The sequence below is a fragment of the Buceros rhinoceros genome, unplaced genomic scaffold (genome assembly GCF_000710305.1).
Source record: "Buceros rhinoceros silvestris isolate BGI_N320 unplaced genomic scaffold, ASM71030v1 scaffold22029, whole genome shotgun sequence".
NCBI lineage: Eukaryota > Metazoa > Chordata > Aves > Bucerotiformes > Bucerotidae > Buceros > Buceros rhinoceros.
The window spans coordinates 24,511-31,838 of NW_010430028.1; positions in this window are offsets into that span (position 1 = coordinate 24,511).

Genomic DNA, 7,328 nt, shown 5'->3' on the forward strand with positions numbered 1-7,328 from the left:
GAGTCAGCAGGACTGAGGCGGTGTGGGGAGGTCGGCAGTTTGAAGGACAGCATCTTCTCTGCAGGCACTTCCAGCGCTGGTCCAGCCTCGTCCTTACTGAAGGCGTTTATGCCAGGTATTACCTCAGACCGACTTACCTCTGGATAAAGGCGTGTGGTGGTGATTGTTCTGTGCTGTCACCCCTGCCTGAATTGCCCAGTCTCCTACAGACACAGCTCAGGGACTTCTCAGCTGGCCTAATCCGTACTGCTGCGCTCCTGGAAAGTTACTGTCACCCGCTGAGTGCTCCCGACCAAATCTTAAGTTACGGACTCCTGAAAGGGTCCCTTAGGGTGAATTCAGGCTTTTACGCTGGGAAATAAGTTCATTTCTCAGCACTGAGTCCATCTGGGGAGGTTTGTCTTTGCCCTGGTGTCTCCTGAGCATGTAACAGCTATTTTCCAGCTGCTGAAGACAGGAGGAGGTGGAGCTCAGGGTAGGCAGTTTAAAAGCTCGTGCTTCCCTTTGACAGTTTTAGTCAATTTTAACCAAGTGAGTGACAGACCGAGTTCACCCCTGGGCTGAAACGATTGGTATTTGTGTAATATATTTAATTTGTTGCCTGTTTCTTTGCATAATCATGACCAATGGTGTGACCATCACGAGGGTCGAGTACCACTTTTTTAGGAGTTTGAGAGACGCTGTCATGCAGGGCTGTTCCTGTTCACGCGAAGTTATTGGTTGTGTTGAGACTTTGGGGTTTGATTATTTCTGGCCGAGCACGTAGGTAACGTGCCTGGAGAATGCAACTTGCAGTGAGACACTCGAGAACTCTAATAACATCAAATTTCTTTCACTCTTGGCACCCGAGCTCAGGGTCATCAGATGTTTAAGTGCTTATTTTGTGGTTTCATATTTCTACTGACTGACAGTATTTTAAACAAACAGACAAACATCAACCAGGCTTTTTTACCCACTAGTAAAGAACATCTCGCTTGTAAATAGAAGATGATCAAGTTTCTGGGTTTAGTGGTTGTTTTGTCTTTAAATCTGGGAGATGTGGCTGCTTGAGAGGTGATGGAGGTACAGTCAACGGGGAAAAAAGTCAACCTGAGGGGTTCACTGATGTCCTTAATAAAGATTTTTATCCTGGCAGCAACAAGATAATTTTGCAGGTTTTAAGCTTCTAATATAATTCTGAATAAGAAATTGGAATTGTATTCATTTCATTACTGCTTTCCAACCCACCCAGATAACTTCTGCTCGAGCTGACCTGGTCGGATTTATTCTGATGCCCAGGGAGAAGTTTGTCGTGGATGGCAGGGGATGCCCGTCCATCTCTCACTGCTTTTACAGATGGGAATTAGCAAATACCGTCTGATGAAACGTCTCTGAGTGCCGGGAATAGCTGCCTTTGTACTGAGTCATGGCTGACATGTGTGTACAGAGCGGGTCTGCAGGGCAGCACGGGCCATCCCTGCGTGCCACAAACTGTCCTGCACAAGCAGCACAGTCCAGGGAGGCTCCACCGGCACAGCAGCCGTAGATGTTTGCAGTCTCCTTTTATTTCATGTTGATAAATATTTATTTCACACTCTCACTGATCCCTCTGATTTAGCATCAGAGTGGGTATGCATGTAGAATTCTTACACTGTTCTCCATGGTCTGAGCCTCTCCCTGCAGCAGTAAGAGCTTTTAACGCCCAGTTTAAACACATCTGATGGTGAGAAGTGATAGAAAATCTCCCACCAAAAAGGAAACACAGCTTTTGTGTAAATTCCCTTTCCTGAAAAACCAGCCAAACTCCCGGGCAGGGTGCGGAGGAGACCGAAGTCCCCTGATGAAGTGATCTATTAATTATTCTCTTGGAGAGCTCTGAACAGGGTCGTTAGTGTTCATTTTAATCACCCCGTACCGCAGCAGCGTAGTTCCTGTAGATATTTTTAATCTTGTTTCTGCACAAAGGAGACACTTGTGATAGTGCTGACGCTGATCAGTCGGGGATGTCTTTGTCCTCATCTCACTCCTGAGCCGGGTCTCTGGTTTCCTAAAGGGTCAATGAAGCCTTTAAGATGATCTGACCAGTTTCAGTCTTGGCTTAAAAGTTAGCAGGGAAGTAACCCAGCCCTGTCCAGGACAGGCAGATTGATTGATTTTTTTTCTGGATGCCACTGAGCTATCGTGTTTTTCTAGGGTGAGGAGAGGCAGCGAGGGCAAGGATGAAAATCTTACAAGCAGTTTAGAGATGCACATGCACACGTGGGCTGTTCAGAGCGATGCTGGTAGAATGATGACCCTGGAGAGGAGCCAGGTATGGACCTGCTGGGAGGGGTACCAGCCTCGTCAGAAGCACAGGGATAAATCGTGGTGTGTCGCTGAGTCGTACAGCAGGCTGCTGCGTGGAGGGGGCATTGTCACTCATTCACTTAACGGAGGAAATTCAGAGTTCGGGGGGGGATTCTTGTCTCTAGCACAGCACGAGGCTCTTCAGGTGAGCTGCAAGAGAATCCTTTTCTTCCTGGTTTGGAGCGGAAGGGACAGGAAGGAGGCCCTGGGAACAGCTGGGATTTGAGTTCTCGCTGTGGACAAAATGGCTAGAGGCAGCGCTCAGCATGGACTTGGGTGCTCCCAGACGCCGGCTGTCTCGGGGGTTTTTCCACTGACACAACTGCAACTTGAAAACCAAACAGAATTATTAAAACAGAAGTTTTGGAAGCACTGCCTCGCCCCGGCTGACTGGCTGCTAACGCTGCGCTTATTACAGCCCGTTTGGTGACGCTCATTTTCAACCTGTAATTCCAAAATCGGTTGTGAAAAGGTTTGTTGTGTGTATGATTGAGGAGGTTTTTTGTTTGGTTTGTTGTTGTTTCTTTTTTTTTAATGCAGCAATAACTAATTAGTAGAATTTCTTGACTAACACAGGACAGTTATGAAACGAGCTGTTGCTCCATTCGAAAGCCACAGCGTAGCGTGTTCCTCAAACACATGATTTTTCTTTAATGAAAAATTACGCAATGTATTAAAAGAAAGAGGAATGGTGGGCACGTAGGGAGCAAAAAAACTTCCAGCTTTCTGCTGTCTCCTGAACCCCCCCCCAGGAGTTAATTCCTTTAGATTCCTAATGAGAGCTGATACTAGCATGGAGTGAAAGGAATTATCAAAGTCAAGCCAGGAGAAAGCTGCAGCACAGAGCTCAAGTAGCCAGACCGCTGACAGCCCCCCGCCTCCAGTAACACCGAACTGAAAAACCGGAGAGGATCTGCAGTTGTGGCTTCTTTGACGTGAACAAGAGCGAGTGTGTTATGGCTAAGTGCGGTTTCTGTTTACGGTCTGAATTTTGCAATTTCATCTTCAGGTTGCCTCAGCTCTGATTGCCTGTAGCCGGAGAATAATAAGCAAGGGGCATCTGATACCGGAGCGTAACTGTGCCCTTCCCAGTCCTTGAGACCAGCCGGTACCTGGTGTTGGAGGGGGATACGCGAGGTGAAAACCAGGGGCTGTTGTGTTCATGTCCCAACTGTGAGCTGCAAAATAATTCTGTAACCACATCTGAGAGCTTGCAGAATGAAGGGCCGAGACAGCACATTACAAAATAGTTTCCAGTCTGGCTTTTCAAACAGGAATTCAGCCTGGTTTCTTCCCCGAGGAACGCGCTGCGGGGCGGCGAACGGCAGCGGTGGTTGTGCGCTTTCTTCTCCCTGCTTCCTCCTGCACCCGTGAGTGCCTTCCCCGGGAAGACTTTCTCAGCAAGCTTTGATAAAATCAGGGAGTTTCTTAGGAAGGAACTGTTGTAAAAGAGAACTTCATGTTCAGGGGTTCCCAGTGGTCACTTGTGCGTCCACTCGAGCAGTGGGCGATTAAATGTGGTGTCAGAGGAGGGAATATCCCGTTCCACAGATGTGGGACTGGGAGTCCGGCCTGACGCAGTGTAAGCGAGTGGCAGATGGGCTCAGAGCTGGGGGTTCCAGACTGCTGCCCCGACCCCAGGGTCACCAGTTCCCTTTTTGGCTCTTTTTTATCTTTCCTCCACAATTTCCTCTCCAGGGTTTTTCAGATAGCAGACGCGTTTGTTACAAGTTACCGCTTGGTGAGAAGCTGCCGTTGTATCACAGACTCATCTGGTTGGAAGAGACAAAGCTTTAAGATCATCAAGTCCAGCCACAAATCCTGTAAATTGAAGCTACTATGTACAGGCAAAAAGCTGTGAACATAGAAAACAGCTATTGGGCACTTCTGCTCCTCTCTCGATGTGTTTCTGATGGCTTTAGCTAAGCAGGGAGCAGAACGGAGCCAGTGTTTCAGCTGGAGATGTCTCAGAATAATGATACATAAAATTAGTTCGGACTGAAAAGCAACTCCTTCCAAGACAGCCCAAGCACGAAGGTATCAGCTTTCTGCTCAGCCCGTGCGATCGTTAATAGTCCAAAGGTCTTATGACTCCGCAAGACGAAAGCCTGCGTCCTGCTTTTGGTAACTGCGCTCCGGGTCTTGCGTAACCCCTGTGAATTCAGCAGGTTGAGGCATCCCGCAGCTCCCCTCGGCAGAACCGTTCCTGGAGGGTGCACAAAGCCAACACGGCGCCTGTCGCAGAGGGGTTTAATTCCCACGAGCCGCGCGGTGACCCAGTTCCCAGGGGCCAGGAGAACCAGCGCGCTGCGAAACGAGGCTCAAGGAAGCGCGTTATCTAACTGTCCATTGGAGATGAGGGTTTGGAATGGAAAATGATTCATCAGCCGTCGCCAAGGAGACGGGGGAGTGTGTCACAGTGTGCCGGTTTACCTAGAGTTTGTGCCCCTTTCTTTTAGAAATCATATGTTTAGTCATTTAGAGCTGCTAATTCGTAGGAAAATTCCTGCTTGGCCTGAGGCGTTGTCTCGTGTTCTATGAAAATGTGGAATTAAGAAAACAACTGGATTTTATTATACACCGATTTTAACGCACTCACTTCAGGCATGTATTTTCATTGACGACTATAATCCATCCACGCTGGCTCCTGTTTAAAAAAGAAAAACACAGAAACAAGGTTAGATCGTCACAGGAGATCAATTCGGCGGGTTAAATTAATTTGAGAAATAGAACTTGTGCTGCGTTCTCACGCTGTCGTAGCCCTCGGCTCTTCCCGTCCCATAGAGGGAGGGAACCGGCGGGGTTGCAATTTCATTTCTCGGTGCTGCTGAGGAGGAGCCGGAGGAAGAGTCTGGGGAGGATGAGCTGGGAGGTGGCAGTGGAGCAGGTTGCTGCCTCGCCAAGGAGCGGATGGTGGAATCTGTGCATGAAGGAACTTAGTGGATTAGAAAACCTTTCCCATTTCCAGCTTCTTTCTAATGAATCGCTGCTGTCCCTGCGTTGTCCCCCGGCCTGGAGCCGCGGAACGCTCTCGAGCGCGCAGTGCAGCCGCAGTGACTTTCCGTTGCGGCTCCTGCCAGCGCTGTCGGAGCTCCTTTTTGAGCTGCGCTGAGACAGAGTTTTGTTCGCGAGTGTTTTCTAAATGCATTCAGCAACTTGAGGCTGCAGCGAGGGATTTGTCACCTCTGTCACTCTCTCTGAAAGCGTTGTGACGAGTGGTGTCAGTTCTGTCGGATGACTGGCAAGGAGTGGGAGGGTTTTTAGGCTCGCTTTGTGACAAAGCAGATCGAGCCTGAGCTGACTCCCATGGGGAGGATTTCCACCGACCCGGCGCCTTGCTCTGCTCACCGGGGCGGCCCATACCCCTGACCTGCAGCGCAGGGAGTCAGTCGGCGTTATCTGCTGTGCCGCCTCAGCAGAAGCTTATCCCCACCTGATAGAGTCCTGTCGTGTTGCCTGGGGTTCCTGATTTCTGCGTTTCATAGAACAGACCATATCAAATGCTGTGACTCCTGCTGGGTGGTGACCCAGCCCCTCCCCTAGCGAGTCCTTGTTTCTCTCCTAGTGACTTTTAGCATGAAACACAAAACTGAAGCCTGTGTCAGCAGGAGAAGCTCGGGGAGACCTCGCCTCGACCTGCTTTCTGTAGCGAGGGTCCTGACTGCTGCGGGGGGGACTCTCAGAAAGCGGGGAGGTCATGTCACCCCACGTGGAGCGGTGAAACAAATGGAGTTTGCTGTCATCCTGCTGGTAGGGCTTGAGGTTTTTTCCTGATACTGACCACCTAAATGTTATTCAGCCACAAAAATGTGGTGCTGTAAAGGCAATACTGTGTGTCAGGGAACAGCGTGGTCAGGAGAGGCACGAGGTGACCTCGTGTGCCTCGGAGACCGAGCTCCCGGGCTCAGCAGCCCTGGTGAGTGAAGGGTTTACTCAGAGCTTCCCCGAAAGGCGCTCTGCAGAGCCTGGGCGCTGCAGCGAGGGCTGAGCCAGGCAGCCAGACCCGGGCTAGTCTGAACCAAACCCCCCGTGTGCGCCGCGGGGTGGGAATAGGGCACGGCCGGGCCAGCTCGGACGGACAGACAGCTGCGCGGACGCGGGGCTGCTCGCGTGCTGACGCAGTCCACTTGTCGGTGAAAAAACGGGAGACCAGGCGCGGCGGGAAGCGCCGTCGCGGTATTTCTTGCAGCGCGGGGATGTCGCGCCCATCATGAGGAACCTGTGTGTTCTGAAGCGGGCGGTGTGGCTCCGCAGGGCTTGCCAGCAGCCGGGTCGGCCCCAGGCAGAAGGCGCTGTCCTCACTTGCTCTCCGGGGCTGTCAGCAGTGGAAAATCACTGGGATACGGGATGGCCCTTGCCAAACTCCGCCGTCCGGTATGTTTCTGGGCTGAGCTTCGCCCCGCTGCCTTTCAGTGGGAAGGAGACACAAGGCAGCGGAGAATTTGCCCTTTTGAGTTTCCCACTTGCCTTCTCCCTACTGACAAATGGCTTGAACGTGGTCCCCTGTTCCAGGAGCCGGTGTCACCCCAAAGGAGGGGACGCGAAAGAAGCGACAGCTCAGTCCAGGCCATGCTCTACCCCAAAGAGCCAGGGTGGCTCAGACTAAATAGACGATAAAGTCCTTCTTGATAACCTGGGCCGTTCTGCGGAGAGGCCGGGGGCTGCAGCAGCTGTCGGTGTGGAAAGGTCAGTGTCCTGTAACGGCCAGGAGCGAGGGCTGCTGAGAACGAGAACATCTCAGAATAGCAACGGTTTGGCTGCAGAAATGCTCCAAGCTCTGCCCTTGGCTGGGGCTGGAACTGAATTTTGCCAAACTGGGGAAATTTTAGAGCTTTAGGGGCTATGGCTTGAGCACAGAGCGACGTGGCATTGCCCACGTAGGGAGCAGAAAACGCTGCTTTTTCCAGACCTTTTGAATTTTGTTTGCATCCTTCCATTCTTAGACCTCTGTAATTACAAAGCAGCCTCTGGTGCTCTCTAATACATGTTTTTACGGGCCTGCC